The sequence below is a fragment of the Equus asinus genome, chromosome 12 (assembly GCF_041296235.1).
Source record: "Equus asinus isolate D_3611 breed Donkey chromosome 12, EquAss-T2T_v2, whole genome shotgun sequence".
NCBI classification, from domain to species: domain Eukaryota; kingdom Metazoa; phylum Chordata; class Mammalia; order Perissodactyla; family Equidae; genus Equus; species Equus asinus.
In genome coordinates, this window is record NC_091801.1 from 24,572,537 (window position 1) to 24,596,042 (window position 23,506).

The following is a 23,506-nucleotide window of genomic DNA, read 5'->3' on the forward strand; positions in this document are numbered from 1 at the left end:
ACTGAAATGACATTTTCAAGATACTTATAAAATAGTTGCAGAAGAGAAGGTAATATACTAATATGTCCCTTAGAGTTTAAGAATATATAACCTTCCAAGACAACCACTGCCTCTATACCTATTGCTTGGTTTTCCTCTGAAGATCCCAGGGTGATGCTCAATACTCTGAATTTCAAAACTCTGAGTTTCTGTTTCTTACCAGTTAGACGGAGGGCCTAATCCAAGAATGTATTTCCTATGATACTGATACACAATAAATTTTCCTTCACTCATGACCTGGGTAGAATTTAAATCATTGGTCATGGTTTTTAAGAAGGAGATTTCATGTATCAGAAACAAGAGATTTTGTTTTGTTTTTCAAGAAAATGCTTTGCATTGCTTTTCTCTGTCTTCTTCACTTGTGCCCTACTTTTGAGATTCTGACTTTGATCTTCCACATAAGGGGTAGCTACTGAGAAGAAGAAATCCACTAATATTTTAATATTCCTCTAAACAAAATGCAGTAGAAGATGGATAACACGGATTTGCTTCTCTTAGTTTTTAACTTGTAGCTTAAAGTCCTTCTCTGTTTCATTATGAGTGTTCATACATCACCTTCGCATATGTTTTTAGGCAGTGAACTATGATTTCACAAAGATTAATCCTCTCATTTACCCAATGCCGTTACCGAATGAAGGCCTGGCTTTTGTGTCTCATTGATGTAACTTGAATGATCTGACAATTTTAGCTCCATTTAATGGCAAAAACATGAGAATCAATTAGAAATTATACTAAACATGCTGATACTGACTTGACTTGCATATTTATGAATTGTGACTTAGAAATTTCATATACTAAAAGAGTATAAAAAACTTCTAAAATATATATTTTTCAAGTTACAGACTAGTTTTTTAGCTCTTATTTTGAGACTCCAATATCTAAATACAGTAGAAAAGTGAATGAAAGAAATGAGATTTGGTCTTTTCAAACGTTCTTACCTCAAATGCTGGACTGAGTCCATATATTTAAAAAGCTTGTCGTTTATTAGAAGTATTATTAGTCTGAGCCTTCAGGCAGTTCTAAGGAGGTTATACAATGCAACGAAATTCACGTTCCAAATCTGGAAGTTTCATTCTGACCTAAAAGCTCTGTCAATGAAGTTTAAATGTGGCACAGAAAGGTTGCTCAGATTTTCAATACCTTAATAGTATTTTTGCCTTGGAGGCTGTAAGAAATATTTAATATTTAACTTGTGATTCACAAAGGCAATATGCTTTTCTTTTCAAGTGTCTATATCTTTAACTTTTTGAGATGATTCCATAAGAATGTGAATAATCCGATCTCCAGATATAAAACACTTTCCAGTGTGGTGCTCCTTAATTCTGACTAATTTAATTGTCTATTTTACAGGAAAATAATAAGCAATAAAAATATTAACCAATCAGAATTCTAAAGGCACTCCCCTGGAGTTTATAAAGAGAGAATTTCATCTTAGGACTTTTCTCTAGGTCTTAGAAGCTTCTGGTTAATAAAAGATACCTGAAACTTATCATCACGTAAAAGTTGTTAAAACACACACACACACACACACACACACACACACACTCTTACACACACAGATTGAGAAACAGGATTTAAATTATTTGAGTCCTAAATATTCCATCCTACATGATATTGCTTCTTTGTGTATTTTAAAGAAACATTTGGAAACCCTCCAGGTCTGAGATACAGCTGAAATTTAGGGTATATCTGTATTTTCAGAAGAAAATTTATTCCGTCAAATATGTCTGTTTAACATAAAACTAAAAAATACATTTAAATCGAATTTTTAAATTAACTCGATGCAGGGACATCTGTCAAATTTGCTTCTAATATTTCTAATTTCTTATCGTTACCATTTATGCAGTTTGACTTCTTGTGTGACTTTAGTCAGCTTTGGATTTTCCATGCCAAAGAATGGGAACAGTGACACAGAGCATGTAAAAATGGCAGATAACACAAGCATCATTTATATTTATGTCTGGAACGCATTTTCTGCTGCCCTTTTTTTCCCCCTGAACATTTACCTTCCTAATTATGTTTTACTCAGTCTAATCTTTAAATTAATTTGAATTCCCTGAGCTCACAACTGACAGTGAGAAGAATGGAGGAGAAAATTTCCTGAAGGGGAGGAGAAATTAGATTAAATAATAATGGGCATTCGTGTTCCTGTACCACTTCGGAGTTTGCAATGTGATTCTGTTTACTATTTTAACTGAGTTGATCCCCACCATTTTGAGGTGGATAGAGAAGTGTGTGTGTTATGTAAAAATGGCGTCTGCCACGAGATAGCTCCTTTAAAGGAAAACGGTTGTGTTCTGTAAAAGCTGGAATTTAGGGCGGCTGGGGGTGAACAAACTAAACTCTCAAGTGCCTCAAGCAGTGACTGGCGCATCATTCGCGCACAGTTGGTATTTGATGAAAAGATGAAAGCTTCATTTCCTGCTGAAGGGTCAGCCCTGTCCCATCCTGCTCTATCTATCCCAGGTGATCCCATCTCTACTGGCCAGGGTTGAGCGACCGAGAGGAGCAGCATCTCAGGAACAGAGCTGCTGAGTGGCCACAGTCTTCTCTGAGTCTAGCCAGCAGCTCATGAAAGGTCGAAGGGGACATTTGGCCCAAACAGGGATGAAAATGAATGTTTTAAAGCAATTTTATGATTAAATCCGTTAAAGATGAAGCAAACAGTGCTTATCACAATCAAATTACTATCATCTTTATAAATACATTGGTAGTCAAGCTCTGAAAATACATACTTGTATTTCAATTCTCCACCCCTCCCTCAGTGTTGGTATAAACCGGGCTTTACAATAGCAAAGACATCTTCTGCTTTTGGTGGAAGTGGATTAATCATATTATAGCTAGCTGGTACCTGTTTCTCATGTAAAAGCAATGACGTACGAACAAAAAGGAGAAATATAGGTATATGGAGGAAGAATTATGATTAGCTTTGTTTGAAATAGAAGTGTATAATTTTTTATGTGCAGTAAAATTTTCTCGTAAATCTAAAACCTAGAGGATATAATGTTTGGCTTATCCTGTGTTTCCAAATGTAAAGTGCATACACCTAAGGATACAAATAAAGATGATTACATTATTCATAAATTCTTGAAAAAGCAGAAAATGATTTATTTTGCTGCTCTCATTTATAGCTTCATTACATCAAAAATTAAATGAGAGAAATATCAACTGAGCTATAAAAATTCTGTTATCAAAACAAAAGCTTTCTTAGACTCAATTTTCTCTTCTGACTCAAGCAAAATTTCCATCCTTTTGAGGAAATAGAATAGGTAATTATAAAAATATGTACTATAGTTTCCATGTTGCTGTTGAAATTGTATAGTTTATTTATGGATTTCCACTCAAGAGGACAAATTTGGCATTTTATAGCACAACTTATATATTGATTCTTCCATTCTGTTCTGATAGGACACACGTATTACTCAGATACATAGGTAGATATGACAAAAAAATCATCTTCTTTTGAAGATACTACACAAAACGTATCAGCTGAAGGAATAGCTGATGGACCTGTAACTGACTGTTCTAGTTAGAAAGGCACTCTTTTTATATCTTATTAATTTATTTCTTTTTTCATATTTACAGAAAGGATTCTTTCTTTATGCCTTAATTAGACACAGTGCAAAGAAAACATTCTAAAGTACATTCAGCAGAAGCCATTGACTCATAAAATATAAGTGGGGCCCACCAAAATAAACATCACATCTGATTCAAATAATTTACTGAAGATATTAGGACGACTAAAAATATTCTCTTGTGTCTTTGATTTTAAGCACCAGGTTAAAGTCACCATGGTTTATAATTTGACCACACTGGAGAAGTCACTCTACAATTAATGCTGCTTACTTATTATAATGAGTCATTGTTTACCATCTCAGGCTATTAGTTTAGCTTAGGGTCTTGAGCCTAAAAGCACTATTTTTCGCAAAACACTTAAGGCAATCACAAGTCCATCGAAGCCTTCTGTATAACCTATTTTACTGACAAACAATTACATTTTAGATTGAAGAGGTGAAATGATTAAGAATATTTGACTTAGTTGCCATGACAGCATGCATTTTTCATCAGGCACAGTGTAATTACTACAATTTCAATGATGTAAAATCAAGAAAGATGATAACAAACAGCAGAACCGTGGAGATATTGCCATTGCAACCAGGTTGCCATAGCAACAGTGATAATAATCCCGGTGATAGATGTTTTCTCTTGCTCTTTCCATTTTGTACGGTTATAACATTCAGAGCCAGTTTTTACCACAGCTTTTTATAGTTTATTAGACTGTCAAAATAGTTTATGAGATGTTGTTGCAAAGGAAATGACTGAGTTCCGCAGCCTAATAAAAATGCCAAATACTCTGTTTACATACTGCTCCAGCACTTAACAAACATTAAAAAATTGTATGAAAAATGATTTGATATTGTATCTGTATTAATCAATTTGCAAGGCATAAGCTTTGTCACTGAAGGTCAAATGAATAGCTCCCAAACACTACTTTTGGAGGGCCTTTCTGAAGTTTATCTTTTGACGTAACACTGGCAGCCCCCTTCACCTGAATAGCAGTATAAACTACCCATAGGAAATACTTTGCACAACTAAAAGATAAATAGTTATAGAAAATTAAAACCACATTTGCCTCTCAAATCGTTTTGGGGAGAAATATTTAAAGTTTATGGCCAGAAGTATTCTAAATTAACTTTTTAAAGACAACAATTTTTGAAGGTATGACCCAAGATAGGGTATGTTGATGGAACAGGCTCAGAAATAAACTCTGTGAGTGTGAATCATTTGACAAGAAAGCACGTAGTAATCCACAACATCAACAAACTACATAGCGTACATACGCACCGTGTAATGAAGATAATTCACCGGTGTAAGATATCTGTGCCAACCATTACATACAGTCTTACATCTTGTGCAAGCTGCTCTTTCACTTTCAATGGAAACACATTACAGAGAATGTACTTCAATACAGACCTACCATGGGTTTTGCCTGTAAGAAAATTTACCCTAAGATGCTTGCATTCACGTGAACCTGGAGGCTTTATAATTTATTGCAGTCATGTCGAGTATTCATGAATAGACTGCAGAAAATTGAGTCAGACATTAAAGCTTTGGGCCCTGCTTATATGCAGCAAACAGAAAGCCCTGAATGGTTTCAAAGATACGTGCAATTGTGAGTTCACAGGCAGTTTTACCAAAAAGAATAAAGGCTATCGGGAGAATTTTCAATGATAAGTTCTCCCTCTATATCCATCCATTTGTCCTCCACCAATGTTTTTCACCACAGTGGAGTCTTTTGTATCAAGTCAGATTAGAGTTTAGATTAACTGCACTAAGAAATTTGGGCCATGGCTTAGACACACAGACACCTGTTATCTTAGCGTTGGAAGTCAAAGTAAAACGGTCTAGAATTTTCAGTGTTTCTTACTCCCATTTATTGATGATCTACTCTTTGACACTTGTATGCTTTTATTATTATTTTTTAAATGGCTATGATCAGCTGAGGTCATATGGATTTTGAAACTAGAGTTTTGGGTCACTAAACCCTCTCAGCTTCAGTCTCCTTGTGTGAACAGGTAAGCATTTCTCACGTGTCATTGAGGGAAATTTGCGCCTGTGCCATACTAAATATTAGTTGAATCTGATAATGCTGTCCCCTGGACCAGGCAGCACCTCTGTCCTTTCCCCACAGCTTCTCAGCTCACCCAAAGGTACTGGGAAATTCACCCTTTTGATCTGACTGCTAGGGTGAGGGGTGCGAAGAAACAAAGAAGACAGGATTTTCATTTTCTCTTCCATCTGGAGCAGCTCCAGAATGTAAAAGAGGATTGTGGGTCAGACATCCTATAATGTTTTGCTCATATTATACTAACTCTTTCAGAAATTATTTACTGAATTATGATTTTTAGCAACTGAAATGGTAAGTTAAAATAGTTAACAAGACTTTAAAAGTGCCTATTACTTTGCTCATTAAATATAACCCCAACATTCCTCCTGAAAACAAATCAGCTGGCATAATTTATGGTCAGTGGCATAATATTTCCATTTCAAACACCATCCATTTATTAAATGAAGCCATCATTGGAACAGGCTGCTCTCTCTAGCAAATACTTACCAGTAAGTTTATTACCAGGAATGGTCACTTTCTCAGACAGGTATATCATCTGCTTGGACAAAAATGACATCCCTCAATTTAGCCTAAGAAAACAAAATTCTAAGTGCTCTAGAGGTCCTTTTTTTCTTACTCTCTCAATAGCTCCTCTGTTCCATACCCTTCTGATAGTGACAAATTCCGTATTTTTCACTACATGACAGTTATAATATTTATCTCATCTATTAATGACAAACACGCACAGCAAACTCCTTCCAAAAAGAAGTCCAGGAACTTAAAATACATACACAGATACTCAGAGACATTAAAACAATAATGAAGGGAAGAACAAAGGCTTAGGAAGAGAAAGAAAGCTATAAGATTGAGAGCATGCTTAAATCCTCAAAAGCAAATTTTCGCCATTCCTCAAAGTCAAGTTAGCTTGTATTCCTTCCTTAAGAGTATGTTCTTTATCTGCAATCTTAAGAGAATGTTCTGTCCCAGGAAGTAATACGTGTTGCTTAACTTGAATTGCTTTGATATATGGTTGTGCCATCATATGTAATTCACAAAACCATCCTGCTGAGATGTTCATTATTTAGTATTTAAAGAGAAAAAACTTTAATCACACAGCATTTTCGTTAGTTTAAAAAAATGATCTTAACGGAGCAGTGAGTATCTGGTTTAAATACCTCAAAAAGTGTCATGTACAAAGTGGCAGAGTATTTTGTGGTGTTATTTCCAAAACTATTTTCTACTAAGAGTTTAAGGTTTACAATTGACTTCTTTTTTGACTGATTATATTAAAATGTCCTTAAAATCTTCTGAAATTCTTTTAAACCTGATTCTATTCCATTTTTTTTTCTTAATAGTTCCCAACTGTGAGATTTCCATTTCCACTCTCCTGAGTATTTTATTCTATAAAGGCACAGGAACCTTCGGCACCTGCCAAAATTATGCAGCCCATGGCATGACACTTGAGGCACTTGATAGTTCAAGCCCAACACCCTTGTCCCAACACATATATGCAAATCCCACACAATAATCTGGAGAATTCAGAAGGGGGCTTGAATTTGTGAATATGTTTCTTGTCTGGAAAATTTCCTTAAATTTCAATTTCTACTGCCTTGGTCCTAGTACCAACTATACCACTAACTTAGTGTGAACCATTGAAACTCAAAACACTTAAATATTCTCGTTTAAGAGAAGATGGAGATGATGAATATCTGGTCTGTCTTACGTATCTTACAAGATTTCCCAAAGTTTGAAAGAAGTGAGAGATGAGAAAGTACAATAGAAGTTAAAAATATAATTATATAAATACAAAGCTAAATAGTCATAACAATAATCATCACCATTTATTATTATCTGCCAGCTGATATCTCTTTGTCTAATTTTACAGATAACAGACCTGCTATAGAGTTCATAATGCTAGGTCCTAGAGGACCTATGAAATCCTATGAAACTTGGTAATAAAAACACTCAGCAGAAATGCAACTGAAGTGACCTTCAGCTGTGCAAGAACTATTACAGTGTTACTGTAAGAAATGAATGAAATCTGAAAGAAAATGCTAACAGAGACATTGTGCTAAAGAATGTGAAGACAAGCAGCATTTTGCTGGTAGTCAAGGAAAAATGCTAAGAATGGGTAATGGGGTAATTTGAGATGCTTCCAATGAGAGTCAAACTCAGTATTATTCCATAGAATAATTCATCCTATCCCAGAAAGGGCAGATCACTTTAAAGGAAATTTGTAAATCAATCAAGTGATGACCTTTTTCATACTTTCCTACCCCAAATATTTAAGTATCTTCTGATGAACCATCATTATAATCTCACAGAGATAGCCTTGCTTTGGAACACACTTGAATGTCCAACGTTTGTTAACATTCTAAATTTGTATCAGTATCGTGGTTTGTCTCCTGTCCTCCTGCTGTGTCCATCCTTTTTTGCCTTGTGGAACATCCATACTTAGTACACCGTACACCAACTTGGAAAGATTCACGTCTAATTCTGTACTTTTGCAAGTCTATAATTATTGTCCTGAGATATCAGGTTTTCTTAAAACCTGTTTGCTGAAGACAATTATCAGTTGACTTATTCTAAAAGACAAGATGGAATGAGCAGAGTTCCATTAACTCATTTTACAGTAATTCTTAACCACAAAGTCCTTCCAAAACTTTCAAGCGGTATCAGAGCTTGCAATGCATGGTCTTTCTGGTCATTATGCTCTTATTGCAAGTAAAACTGATGTAAATACCTCTTTGCTTGCTCTGATTTTAGCTTCTCTCCCTTTTCTTTTGCATATTCCCAATGCAGAGAAAAGCTAAACAAGTGTTTAATTTCCCCATGTAAAATCATTTGAAGCTTATTTTTCATAGATTAGATTTTTCTGTAAAAGCTTAGAATTCTTACAATGAGATTGCTCTGTAAATGGAATGTGTTGTTCATCACATCATGGACATCTCTGAGAGCGTCACAAATAAAACTTGTTAAATTAGAGAAACCTTGGCTTGAAAGGCACATAGATCTTTTGTGTTGATAAGTGAATTTCCAAGTTTTATGGAATTATCTTAAAAACAATTTCAACTAATTCAGAGGAAAAATAGAAGTGGCTATATGGAAATCTTTCTTTTTCCTTTCAATATCCTCTGACTTAGCATGTACTTAAAATAAAAACCATGACCTTTGCTAATATTAAAAATGTTTTTACAACATTCTGCAATTTGTAATTCTGAGGAAATATGAAAAATTAAAATTCAAGATGTAACAATGACTGCTGAAGTTACAGATCACTTCTATACATCTGGGATTTTACAGTGGATATTTCTGTCTTGTACATTTTATCTTGTTAGATTTCCACCAACTGTTATTCCTTTTGCTCTTATGTAGCTTTATCCTGGATCACAGTTTGGTGGAGATGTAGTCTTATAAGACAGAGAGTGTTTCAAGATGCCAGAGTACATCTTCTGTTTTCTAGATGAATATTTTAAGGAATTTTGGGAACACCAGATCAGATTACTTCTTCTGAGTTATACAAACAACTTTGATTTCCAGGCAGCTCCATAAAACCTTACATACTTTACTTCATAGCTCCTGTTTTCCTTGACACTTCATCTTTGGTTGTTATTGGTTCTGTGTTATTTTTCTAGCCAGAAAATGCAAAGGAAATTGCAATGATTCATGCCATGTGAAAATATAACTATAATACTGAGTATTCATTTCTTCTCATTCTCTGAACTGTAAACCAAGGGGCCTTGATTAGATCATTCTATTAATTGAATGCCAATCTCGTGTTTGAAGACAAGTCATTTAGCAATTAAAACAAAGAAAAAAAATTAAAGACATAAAATTCAACTTCAAATGTTTTCTTTGGCTCAGTAAGCATATTTGCCATTTTATTGGGTTCATTTCCAAGAAGTGGAATGAGACAATCTGAAGTTTTGCTAGAAGGGAGTGCTAAAATGAGCAACCGCATTGTCCTGAAAAATGCCCATAGTCTTCTGGTGCGCATTGCTGAAACTCTGAGCTTTTCTCCTCTGAGGTCTGACACGTTTCTAATCTCAACTACATAGAAGTTCCTTCATGTCAGGGAAGAATTAATGCACTTCCCCCAAGAAATCGAACTTACTATAACATGATAACAGCTCCTGGTGAAAACACAAGGGAATCTTAGATAACCACCTGTGTTTTAGGTATTCCTTTGTCAAAAGATAAAAGTGAAACAGGATCAAACTTCGACACATCAAACGATCACCTTGAATCCTTCTGTAAAAGACGTAATGAACACCTGTCACTTTTACATTAGACCATTTAGAGATGATCACTATATTCTTTAAAATATATCGAGCCAAAACTAGTGATATTTTATTAATCTTGCTGATAAATCAGATTGTGATTAATTACCCTTGATTCTTTCTTCTCCCTCAATTTAGCATATAATCGTCAGTTGATAATTGTGTCAAACAATTGCCTTAATACTTTATGAATTGTTTCCTTCCCTCCAACGCAATGCCACTGCCAGGGCCTGGTCTATGTCTCTTCCAGTCTTCCTGTCACCACCCTCACTCACTGTTCTTCTCCAACCCATCCTCAACACCACGATCACTCATAATTTTCTAAATGACAAATCTAATCTTTATCCATTGCTTAGACAGCCTAAATCCAGATTCCATAACTGGATTTGGGATCGGTAAGATTTAGGAATAACACCAAGGTATGTTTCATGCTGAGATTAAGATTCAAAAACCAGGCCTTGTTTTGGGTCTTCAAAGTGGGCTCCCCAAACCAGGAGCATCAGCACCACCAGGAAGCTTCTTAAAAATGCAAATTTCAGGGCCAGCCCCGTAGCCTAGTGGTTAAGTCTGGGTTTCTCTACTTTGGCAGCCCAGGTTGCTGGGTCTGGATCCCAGGCACAGACCTATGCTACTCATCAACCATGCTATGGTGGTGACCCACATATAAAGTAGAGGAATATTGGCACCGTTAGCTCAGAGCTAATCTTCCTCAAGCAAAAAAAAAAAAAAAAAAGAGGAATATTGGCAACAGATGTTAACTTAGGGCAATTTTCCTTAGAAAAAAAAAAAAGAAATGCAAATTGCAGGCCCACCTCAGACCTATAGCATTGGAAACTCTGGAGATGAGGCCCTAACAATCTATGCTTTAACAATCCCTCTGAGTGATTCTAGTGCCCACTGAAGTTTGACAACCACCGTCCTAGAGAAAGGAATGAGTCTAATCCTGCAAGTTGGGATTAAGGGGCCTAACTTGGAGAGAGACATTCTGCCACATCTGGGAAGGAGGGTTTTTGTCCTGTGAGCGCTTAAAGCTGTGGTTGCCATCGTGCTGCACATTATAACCACCTGGGATACTTAAAACTATTGATGCTCACCTTGCCACAGGCCAGTTACATCAGAACCTATGAGTGTGGGGCTCTGGCAGTAGGGGGTGGGGGGGGGGGGGTTAATATAGCCCAGATGATTCTAATGTGCAGCCAGGACTGAGAACTGCTGATTTAGAGGGATCCTAACATCCCCTTAGGATCCTCCACTCACAGCTAAATAAATATCATTGTGCCTCCATTTCTTGATTGTAACTGTACTGCTGCTTAAAATCAAGAGCAGTTTCTGAGCCAGCCCTGCTAGCCCCTGCTCAACTTCAAGGCCACCACACTGCTAAATACCAAGAGTACCTTCCATAGGGTCCAATGCAGCAGTCATAGACGGCACTCTTCAGAAGTGCTGTGAAGGCTTGTACATGCTCCTATACCTCATCCTGTCCTCTGCTCCAGGCTGCTTCAGACAGGTCCTCGTGCATCATGCCCAATGAGATAAGCAACTCTATAGTCAGGCTTTACTTTTTTTTTTTTTTGCAGGGAAAGAGTCTCCTTGAGCTAACATCTGTTGCCAATCTTCCTCTTTTTTTTTTCTTCCTAAAGCCCCAGTGCATGGTTGTATATCCCAGTCATAAGTCCTTCTAGTTCTTTTATGTGAGCCACCACCACAGCATGGCAACTGCCACACCATGGCAAATGACAGACAGGTGGTGTGGTTCCACGACTGGGAAACAAACCCAGGCCGCCAAGCAGTGAGAGTGCTGAACTTTAACCGCTAGGCCATCAGGGCTGGCTTAGTCAAGCTTTACATTTTAACTCAGGCTGCCAAATATAAAGTAAGGCCTTCTTCTGTGTCCCACGACATGACCCTCCTCTTCTAAAGTGGGATTTTACTGCTTCAAATCTGAAGTCATAATCATTCCAAACTAATCTTCATAGTTTGAAATTGCTTTTAGTATTAAACAAAAAACAATATCTTCAGTCTTATTTTATCAATCTCTTCTAATGTGATAAATTCTAATTTACCAGAAAAGGAAGTAACTGTCAACTGGATAACTGATCCTTCATTTTAAACAACCGTCATTGATACATCATGTAATTTTCTATGTTTAACCATGAAATGATCTAATTGACACAATAAAAATTGGAGATTTTACATCATGAGGTGATGGGCTTGGATGTTACAAATCAAACTGTGGTCCCCAGCCCAGCAGATTGGTACAACTTGGAAGTATGTTAGAAAGGCAGAATCTCATAGCCAACCAAGGACTACAGATGCAGAATTTACATGAGAATTTGTATTTTTAACAAGATCCCCAGGTAATCTTGTTGCATATTAAGGTCTAAGAAGCACCTTGGTCTTGAAAATGCTGAAGAAATTGCTTCAGATTCAGGTTAGAGAACCAATTTTACTTGGTTGCTATAAATCCCCAAAATATTTGACTTGCTAATTAAAATTACAAATAAATTAGACTTTTCTCCCTCATTTAATGCAAAATAAGCTTGAAATTAATATACATGAAGGAAAACTGTGGTTTCAGGAAGTTAAAACTTAGACAATTGTTCCCTGCCACAGAAAACACCCCCTCTAGTTACACAGGAATATTGCTTATTGCAAGATGCAAGAAGCAGCTCTGGGCCAGGACAGGTCAAGACAGGAAACTGCTGCTACCAGTGTTGGACCAGAGGCCAGAGTGTTAGAGCACATCAGAATTTGGATTTCCTTAATTCAGCCATTCCACAAACACTATGGAGCATCCACCATATGCCAGGATGGGGTTAGATGCCAGGAATACTTGTTTCAGTTTGTTCACTGTCTAGATTTTACATACAGGCATAGGGACAATGACAGTGCAGCTTCATCAGTGCTGTAATAAAGGCATGCATGACTATTATGGCGCTCAGAAGAGGAAGCCCTAAGTTGACTTGAGAAGAGAAATCATAGCCAGGAGTAATTTCTTAGAAAGGATGGCAGCCAGGTGTCAACTCAGATACCTGGAGGTGAATGTGGCTGAATTCCAAAAGGACAAAATCATTTGTTTATGGTTCATCTGAAGTTTTTTCAGAAAAATGAGTCTTATAGGGGAAATCAATAGTCAGGATTACAACTGAATGGTGTTTAAGGGAAAGCCTTTGGAGAACAAGTGGTGGTTGAAGGAGAAACAGAAAGAGTTGAGATTTAGGCCATAGATGGAGAAATGAAACCATGAAAAGAATAAGAGTGCTTCCTTCTTTATCATTGGAGAAGGTCGGTGATTAGAATATAGGTGAGGAGGCAATTAAACTGAGAGGCTTTGCACCTGAAAGCTCCTATTTTCTCAGTGAAGAAGAATGCAAGTTTTTCCAGAAAGGAGTAAGATGGGTTGAGAAAGGTAAACGAGAAGAGTATTGCAGATCAGAATTGCTTTTTTTTTGATAACGTGGCACGGAATTGACAAGGGGCCCTTAAAAAGGACGTGGTGAGGGTCCATATGTGGTTGAAAATCATGACTTTGTAGCATCAACAATCCTCCAGGTGGGGTAACTTTGTATAACTATGTTCAGCAATACAGATGTTTGAACTAATCGAAGGTTTCAGGGTTGTGATGTGAGTGTGATAGAAAGACAAAGGTGGAAAGATCTTGAAGATGATGTCAAGAGTAACTGAAGTGATGTATTATGTGCTTCTTAAACTTTCATGTGTATAAGAGTCACCTGGAGAAATCGTTAAAATACAGATGCTGATTCAGTAAGTCTAGAGTGGTGACTTCAAGTCCTCATTTCTAATGAGCTCCTAGATGATATTTATTCTGGAGTTCCACAGACCTCACTTTGAATAACAAGGTCCTAAGCTGTATAAGGGAAGAATTAAAAGCCAAAGTGGAGATGGCCCAGAAAAAAAGAGAAGGGATAAACATACTGAAAGTCAAAAAGCAATCATACCACTTTATAACCATTAGGATGGCTATTACTAAAAAAATATATATTGGTGAGGATATGGAAAAATTGGAACACTTGTACACTGCTGGTGGGTTTTAAAATGGTGCAACTGCTGTGGAAAATATGGCAGTTCCTCAGGAAACTATACATAGAATTACCATATGATCCAGCAATTCTACGTCTAGTTATATACCAAAAAAAATTGAAAGCAAGAACTCAAACAAATATTTGTACAGCCATGTTCATAGCAGCATTATTCACAATAATCAAAAAGTAGAAATAACCCAAATGTCCATTGATGGATGAATGAATAATGAAAATGTTGTGTATACATACAATGCAATGTTATTCATCTTTAAAAAGGAAGAAAATTTTTACACACATGACAACATGGACAGCCTTTAGGACATTAAGTTAAGTGAAATAAGCCAGATATGAAAGGACAAATATTATATGATTCCACTTATATGAGGTACCTAGAGTACTCGAACTCATAGAGATAGAAAGTTGAATGGTAGTTACCAGGGGCTGGGGTAAAAGGGGAATGGGGAGTTATTGTTTAATAGGTGCGGAGTTTCAGTCTGAGATGATGAACAGTTTTTTAAAAACACTAACGCCTAGCTTCCACTGCAGACATTCTGGCTTAATCGCTTTGGGATGCAATCTGGGCATCAGGATATTTAAAGTCCCCCAGGTGATTCTAATGTGCAATAAAATTTGGGAAGCCCCAGATTAGACAAATTTCAAGAGAATAGTAAAAGGGATTTAAAAGTTAAGCATTCCAACCCTCAGAGAATATTTTTGAGTTCACTTTTTCAGGGAAAAAGTGCCTTTAGATGCTACAGCAGCCTTTGGATGCTTACTTTTGTCTCTGGAGACTAGTATTCAGAACCGTCTTAACAAAAAGGTGGTTTGTTGGTTCAGTTCTACTCTGTCACAGGTTTTGATTGGCCTCATACAAAATCTTCATACCCCAGGCTCTGTCTGATGGAGAGATGCCAAGGGCTTGAACTAAGTCAGCACAAAGGTGCCAAGTGGAGTCCGGTTCCATCAGGTTCACACGGTGCCTTGCTCCCCTTGTGACTGTAGTTTCTCTCTTATTTCTGTGAATTTATATACCCAGAAAGAAAAACAAAAGGAACTGAAATCAGAGGAAAATCAGTGGAGATAATCAACATCATTATCCTATTATTACCATCCTATTTTTGTTTGCTGAAGGAAGTTGAAATATCTGGGAAGATTGGCTATCACATGGCAAAGTAATCACTGAGTAAATGTGGTACCTCCAGTACGTGATTCCAAGATTCTCTTGTCTGAAAAGAAAACCTTGTAATAAACAGCAAAGTATATGAAAAGTCTGCAAAGTATACAAAAAAAGTCCCCAAGGTGAGGTAATAATCATGAAGAAACTAAGATGATAGAATATATCAATCAGATTTTCTTTCAAAATGCTTTGTTACCCTTTTCTAAAGAGGCCAAAGGGTCTTAAACATCTACTCTTATAATTTAATTAGAATGATCTTAAGGCATTCTTCAAGGATATGTATATAGCATATAAAAGTTCTTCTGCGTTTATCCATAATGCCAGTGACATCAGTGTGATCCTACATAGACATAAGATTTTAGTACTGACACTCAGTTTAAAACACTTGCCATTTTTTGCCTGTGGTGCTGAGAATTACTCCAAGTTACTTAAATTCTATTCTGAAACGTGGAAATATTTCCCAGTTTCCTTGTAATCCTAAGAGACACTATTTGTAATTCAGATTCACCTTTGGTGGTAACAGCAGGTAGCAAAAACAAACCATGGTGGAACAGGAATAACATGACCCAAAATACTTTATTCTGACCTAAACACGCTCAATAGAAACTACCATCATTAGATCCAAAAGCATCTCTCAAACCCTGAAAGAAGGTATTAATATTCTCATTGATCTTAAGACAACAGAATAAATGTAGGCGAGGAATAAGCAGTTCAAAGGCATTTCACTATTTGCATTATATTATATCTGAAATATTGTTAGCAATACTACCTGAGAGGATAAAATAAAGCTTATCACATGGAGAAGTCTTTTCTCTGTTTAGAATTCATCCTTTTTTTATCTGCCCTTGATCTACAAAGCCATTCAAAGAAACTTTCCAGTGTGCTTAGCTACATTCTTCCAGTTATGTCACTCCCTTAAAGTAACTTTGGCACTTTCGAAGGCTCATTAAATCTTTCTGGGCTCTCGGGTATCGCTAAAGAAAGTGCTACGATAATTTGCTAAATGGTATCCTCAGGACCTTAAAAAAAGTTCTTGTTCCTTACAAAACACTAACTTGCTCTCCAAAAGAAATTTACTTCCTACCAGGATATAGCTAAGACCCCTTGTTTACTGTCCCAAGAAGGATTCAAGGGGGTTAAATCAACTACTTGTTTTAGACACTCCGTGATCTAAAAAATCTCTATTTTTGACTATCAGAGTTTAAAAAACCAAAGCACCAACCTGGCTGTCCTCTCCTCACTAATCATTCTGCCCACTGGGAGGATCGTCTGTTTAAATGGTGTGAGCAGATTGGTCTGCCTTGAGCTCCAAATTAACTGTCCTGGAAATTCATCAGCTGTTTCTTTAGGCCCAAAGAAGTTTTATAAACATTGCTCTAAGTTGAAGTGAAACTAGAGCTATCTTCAAACTCTTAAATGATATAATCTAAATAAACTAAACTAACATCGCTAAAGGAATTTCCATTACAGAAATGGAAGAAGAGATGAAAAGCTGCATTAAAAGCTATGTGATCTTGCTTCAGTGTTCTCCCAGTGTTTGTATTTGTTAATTTACCTTCTCTACCATCTTGCACGATATTTAACCAAATACAGAATCAAGCTCATGTGCCTAAGATTTCCCGAAAAACACAGTTTCATGGAAGGAGCAGTTAAAGAAGAAAGAGAAGAGAGCCGGACATAAAAATTAAATCTGGTGTTCAGGCACAGATCAAAATTAAAATCACGAGGATGAAATAGAGAAATTCCCCAGAACAGCCCCCAACCCTCTGCCCTATTCTTGGCATGCTTTACAAAGGAGAGATTGGAATCTGGCCCTGTGTGTAGTCAGTAATATGCATACTGCAGAAATACAAGTTGGAGAGGCAGTGGCATGAAAGAAAAGGGTCATAAAAATCTGGCATTGACAACGCCACGCCCCATCCTCACCCACAGGCACCCAGACCAGGCTCAACTGTTACAAGCAAATCAATTGGTAGATTCTAAAAATAACTTGCCAGACACCACAAAATCAGCAAAATAGCTTATACCTGACTCATAGGACACTAGTGACTTTAATATAAGTGGGGGGATTTGCAAAGCCGCAAATGGCGTTATTAAGCCAATTTACAGGTTAGCAAAGAGAAACTCGAAAAGGTTAAATAACTTAGTGAGTCACAGAGCTCGTAAATGGCAGATCCCAGATCAGGGAATCTTGTTTTAGCTGATCCCAGAACCCATGTTCATTCTACTATATTGCGACATCTAGAGAAGAGTCAACTTACTTTAGAACATTAAATAGAACCAAACCTCCAAAATCTCTTCTTTTTATATGTATGTTATCAAGGCTTCCTCGGCCCTAAAGGCAGACACATTATCAAATAAATGCAGAATCAACACTGAATCAAATGTGTTAGTCCTGCAGGATTCCTCAGAGCCCCTAGTATACTAGTGCGCCCTGTGAATCCCACAGTGTGGATGTGGGAGGCTTCGATTTTCCTATGAAGGACTTTTTATAGGACTCACGTTCCAAGAAATACTGTTTAGGAGATGCATCTGCAAAATCGGGCTGCCCTAGCAAAGTCAATTTCTTTATGGTGAATTTGTATCTCTCCATTCTCATCCATGTTATGATGATTTAAAGTTTAATTCTCAAAGTCAATCTAAATTCCCTTATGTCCAAGAACTATGAGAAGACTCATCTTCTTTGTAACTACAAGTATTCAGAATATTTACAGAGATCAGAAATATGGGACAGAAAACTTACACTTCCTTGCCTCCCTACCTGGAGGCCTGGGAGAAGAGGACTAGTGAAATTTCTTTTTTTTTTTTTTTTTTTGAGGAAGATTACGCTTGAGTTAACTGCTGCCAATCTTCCTCTTTTCACTGAGGAAGACTGGCCCTGAGCTAACATCCATGCCCACATTCCTCTACTTTATATGTGGGACGCCTACCACAGCATGGCTTGCCAAGTGGTGCCATGTCAGCGCCCAGGATCCGAACAGTGAACCTGGGGACGCTGAAGTGGAATGTGTGCACTTAACTGCTGAGCCACCAGGCTGGCCCCTGAAATTATTTTTAACTCTTCATCTAGAGTTTGGGGAACCTACAGTCAATCCAGTGGAAAACCTTTTCTTGTTTCTTTCACACCTTTGTCCTCTGATTTCTCCCTCTACTGCTCAGTTTTGGTTTCCCTACTTAGCCTTCACAGATCAGTGTTTCCTTTTCATCCTCTCCCACTCCTAAAGCATGTGTTTGAATTCTATACAGAAATAGATAAGGGGGACATGAGTGCTTCTGAAGAGTTTTCTTGAAGGCTCCAGGTTAAATTTAGAATGTCATTGGGAGCCCTGACCCAGGAAGAATTAAATCTTTTAATGAGTTTTGTGTATACACAGAATGATAGCGCTTAACCAGTGTTGTGGGGAGCTGCAATGTAGTGACATACGATAGTCTCTGGGTGATCTTGGACCAGTTATTGACTTATCTATGTGTTAGTTTCTCCATCTTTTAAACAAGAAAGACAGAAATACCTACCTCATATGGTTGTTTTACGTGTTGAGTACGATACACAAAAAGCACATTAGAACAATGCCCAGTACACAGTAATTACTCAATAAACGTTAACTGTCATTATTTGTACAATGATACTCTATTCCACAGGAATGCCAGCCACCAGCAATGGAGCATGACTTGATGAATTCCTTATCAACTGAACGGAGCAGAAGGAGGGCTGAGGTAAACAGTGTCCTTCCCAATTGATGATGGAATGAAAGGCCAGTTCAGGCAGGTCCTCAGCAGAAACAGTGTGGTATAGTCAGAAAGGGCTGCAGGTTAGAACACTGCCCCACAGAACCAGCTCCTGCCTTGTGCATCAGGTGGGAACTCTCCCTACATCTTAAGTAGTTACCTTAAGTAACTAAGAAAATCATTCTTGATTAACGTCAGCTTATATCCATAAGTTTCCTCTTAGAGTGAATGAAAATAAATTCTTAGAAATTAAATTACTCTTCTATAGGAGAGCTTCTGAATTCAAAGTTGTATTTTAGGACTTTGGTTCATATTGAAATTTTTCCTCCAAAAGAACTTGCCAGTTCGTGTGCCCTGTCAACAATGTATATAAATACCTATTTTCTTACCATCTTGACCACACCAGGTTCCCTACATTTTCAAATATTTTCTATTTGATAAACAGAAAAACCTACCTACTGATTTTATTTGGTTTTGATCACTAGTTAGGTTGAACATCTTTATATACGTCTACTGAATATTTGCATTTCTTTTTTGAATTGCCTGTTCCTAGTATTTGCCCATTTTTTAATAATTAACTCTCTTTTTTTTTCTTTTCTGGAGCCTGACTATTCTTGTTTTCTTGGAAAAGCCTCCACCATATATATTTTTGCTTTCAACTTTGTAATTTCTCATGTTATGTTTTTTCGTTTCTATATTTTCACATCTTGTTTTCATGTTTTATGTTCAAATTTTATTTTCAAATTGTTTTAAAGGCAGAATATCAAAAATTTGTTATACTAATTTTAATGGGAATACATTTAGATTTAACTCTTTAGTAGACCCAATTTGAAATATAGGAAGTATAATATTCTAACAAGATAATCTACTACATTAAGTGATCAAAAAGATTCATTATATTATTAACTTTCTGAATATAATGTCTCCTTGTATTCATCATAAACCCTGCTTAGTCATGACTTATTATTATTAATTTTTTAACATAGTGATGAATTCAATTTTCTACTTTAGTTTTCATGGATTTTTCATAAATGGAATTGGCCTATATTTAGCATTGTAACATTGTTCCGAAAGTTCTTGTAAGTGAAAAATAAATAAGAATTGTAAATATTTATACTTATATAGTTTTATAAACATAAGACTAGAACACAGGAGAGAATTAACTGAAAACATATTAGAATTCATAAGCCAATTTCATCAACACCTTTTAAAGATAATCCTAAAACAAGATTTGTTTTTGAAGTGACAATATAGTAATGTTTCATTAAAGTTCTTCTCAATTTTAGTAGGTTTCTTAGAATTAAAATAATGCATTTTAATATGAAATCACCAATTTCATGGAGACTTTCTAATTTATTAAAACAGAATTTTACATATTTATCTTTTATAATTAAAAATATCTCTCTCCTCTACTCATTTATATTTTTCTAAATACGTTTTCTCTATTTATTATAATTTTACACATTTTTAGTTTTGGTTGTTTTCAAAGAATACACTCCAGGAATTATTCATAAATTATTCTTTCCTATTTGTTCTAAATCATTAATTTTTTTAGCACTAGCAATTGTTTTCTCTCCCAATATTTTGGTTTATTTTATAATTACTTTTTTAATGGATGAAATTGACTGAACATTTTCTTTCTTAATTATCTAAACACTTAAAAGCTTTCAGGGTATTTTCCTACTGATACATATGTTTCTGTTAGGATTTGAATATGTGCTCCTCTCACTGCTATTATTTTCTGATACTCTTTATTTCCAAGTGATTAGAAAATACTTAATCCTCTTGTTATTAATTTAATAGGCAATTCTTTTCCTCACAAAATAAGGCCTATATCTTTTCTGCTTTGGAGAATTTCTCCTTTGTTGAAATTTATTTTACATTTTTTTTAAGTACTAACATTTCCATGGATATATAAATCTCCCTTATACACGATTTTATTAACTGTATTATTTAGAGTCTCTAAAACGATTTAAAATTTTTTTCTTACTTCATCTGGCAAAGACTGTAAGACACCCTTATGGTGTTTTGAATTGCTTTTTATATTTCTAGTAGTGTTTAGCTTTATATTTTTGATATTATGTTATTCAACCCAGGTAATAAGTATAGATTTTATCTTCTTTCATCAAAAAAATTGCTCTCTTTACCCTGGTAAATGCCTTTGGCCTAAAATTCCACTTTGTTTGATGTTAATATAACCCCAATGACCCCAGACTTCATTAGCCTGTGGGTACTAAGGATGCTCCATTAATATTAATATCCTAATTTGCTAGCTCATTAACCCCTACCTCTGTAACAGCAGGACTTTGACCTCTACTTAGGAAGTCCCTAGGTGGTACCTGCCATGTACTCTTCATCTACTCTTCATCTCTACTGGCTGCTCTCTGAAGACAGACTCTGGGCTTCTGTTAGCTTTTCCTGCTGCTGCTGCTGCTGCTGCCGTGTATGACTGGCCTCTAAACCAGAGACATTCGGTCCTCATGGTGCCATAACAGTGAGACCATCTTCTGTGAAATTAGATGGGAAATCTCTTAGAGGGGTTTCTCCATGAAAGTGCCTTATTGGGGGAATCGATGAGACCACTACTCTAAGTAACATTCAGCTTTTCTTTTTTTTCCAAGACACACAGTCGTTGAAAGAAATTTGAGTAACAATTCCTTAACGCAATACAAACGCTTCTCTCTAAACTCCAGGCCCAATGTGTATTCTGGTTCAGCATGCTAAATTCTCTTTTGGCACAGAGGACTATTCTCTCAAGGACTTCGCCTCCTTGTAATCTAGATTCTTTTGAAATACATTCTCTCACATTTTGAGAGACCAGTGTATAAAATAAGGCTTTCATTTTTAGAGCACTCCTTATTTTGCAAGGCATATTGTAAACGATCTTATTTAAACCCCGTGGCAACTCTCTGACACAGGAGCTGTTGTTATTCCCATTTTGCAGATGTGAAAGCTAAGGACAAAGAGGTTAGGTAACTTTTCCACAAAGTGCAAGCTATTACCGTAGCCACCAATCTTTCACACTACCACTTCCTCAGTCTTGCGATATTTATTTCATTCATCTTTCCAGTGACTAAAATAGGTCATCAAGTACATTTTTCATGAAAAGTACTTTAGGTTTTCTAGTTTCTGAGTCTTTTAAATAGAATTTCTATATAATGTCTTCACTGTACCATTACTCATGAATGACAGTATCGGGCCATTCTTTCTCTCCCCGTAAACTGGAAGTGTAGCATAATGTATAAGCCTTTAAGGATCACCAGAGTTATTTCCTTAAACTGCAGATTCCTGATAGGAATTCATATAATTCTGATGTAGATGGTTTGTGGACCAGACTTTGAAAACCACTGCATGGTGGTTAGCGCTGCAGTCTGACATCAAACAGACTATTCCTATCTCTGCTCTATTTCTTACTAATTTTGTGACAGTGAACATATTTCTTAATCTCTCTAAGCCTCAGTTTACCCATCTGTAGAATGTGACTAGTGATAATGTTTACGTCTTATAGTTGCATTGAGGATTAAATGAAATAAGGCCTATAAATATGCAGCAAGGTTCTGGAAAGTAAGTAACTGACAAATGTTTGCTTTTTTCATAATAAATATTGTTAACTGCCATCCCATTATTTATCTTTACATGTTGTAAAAAATAATGATATAGCCCTCATTCTTTTTCTTTAGATTTTTCCTGACTGTTTTTCTACTTGGGCTTTGGGAGAAATACATCTTTATTTCTCAAATTAAAAAAAAAGTGTAGATGTGAGATGTTTTGTCTTTTAATTAGTTTTTTTGGTTCGTAATAGCCCCTTGTGACCTATCTCTTCAGTTGGAAGTTTTTCTATTTTGTTTTCCAATAATTTTTATGCTCTGAGAATTAATTTTTCAACTATTTCTCTATATTCTTAGAAAACTTCAAAAGCATGCATGTTACATTGTCAATTTGATAAAGGTAATGTCAACTACCTTTGTAATTAGAAATTAGTAATTAGAAATTAGAAATTACTATTTTAATGCCATTTAAATTATAAGGTTATTAATTTATTCAATTCTATTATTTGATTTAACAGATCTAAATTTTCGGTCGTCTCACTTTTCTTCTTTTCTTTGATAGAATTGACATTTTCTTGAATTTATTTAAGATTTAAAAACAGCAGAAATCTAAATTTATGTTCCCTGTAGTAAATAGTTTGCCCTGGAGAGAATAAGGAGATAGACTGTTCTTGGAATTGTGAAAGTACGAATTATGATTTTTTAGCTTAGATGTCTAAGACGATGAAATCTGGAAGAGCAGAGATGGGGCATAGTGGAAATAAAGATTTTGAATGTACTGAGCTTTGGCTATATATGTGAAATCCAAACAGAGCTGCCTAACAGACAACTGGATATTCAGATCTGGATTTTGGGTAACAAAATCCAGAGATAAGTGTCTGGAGACAAGTGTTTCAGATATTGCTATACATTTGATAATAAGAGCAAGGGAAATCAACTAGAGAGAAGGTATAGAGTGACATGAACCAGACTGAGAGTGGAATGCTGGAGAACAACTGCATTTCAATAATGAGTTAAAGGATGGAGAATATCCAGTGGCCTGTGAAAAGAGTGGCTAAAGAAGCAGAGAGGAAAGAATTCAGGAG

General features: G+C 36.1%; 1 long non-coding RNA gene across 8 annotated transcripts in view; it reads right to left on the minus strand.

Moving 5' to 3' along the window:
* LOC139039895 (uncharacterized) overlaps positions 1-23,506 on the minus strand; it is a 143,104-nt gene that overhangs the window by 24,152 nt on the left and 95,446 nt on the right. For 7 of the 8 annotated variants that reach the window (XR_011493193.1, XR_011493194.1, XR_011493192.1 and 4 more), the window contains one exon: positions 14,747-14,986. This is a non-coding gene — a long non-coding RNA (uncharacterized lncRNA). Of the gene's footprint in view, positions 1-1,487; positions 9,899-14,746; positions 14,987-23,506 lie in introns of those variants that run through there. The other variant, XR_011493188.1, reaches the window with a different exon arrangement.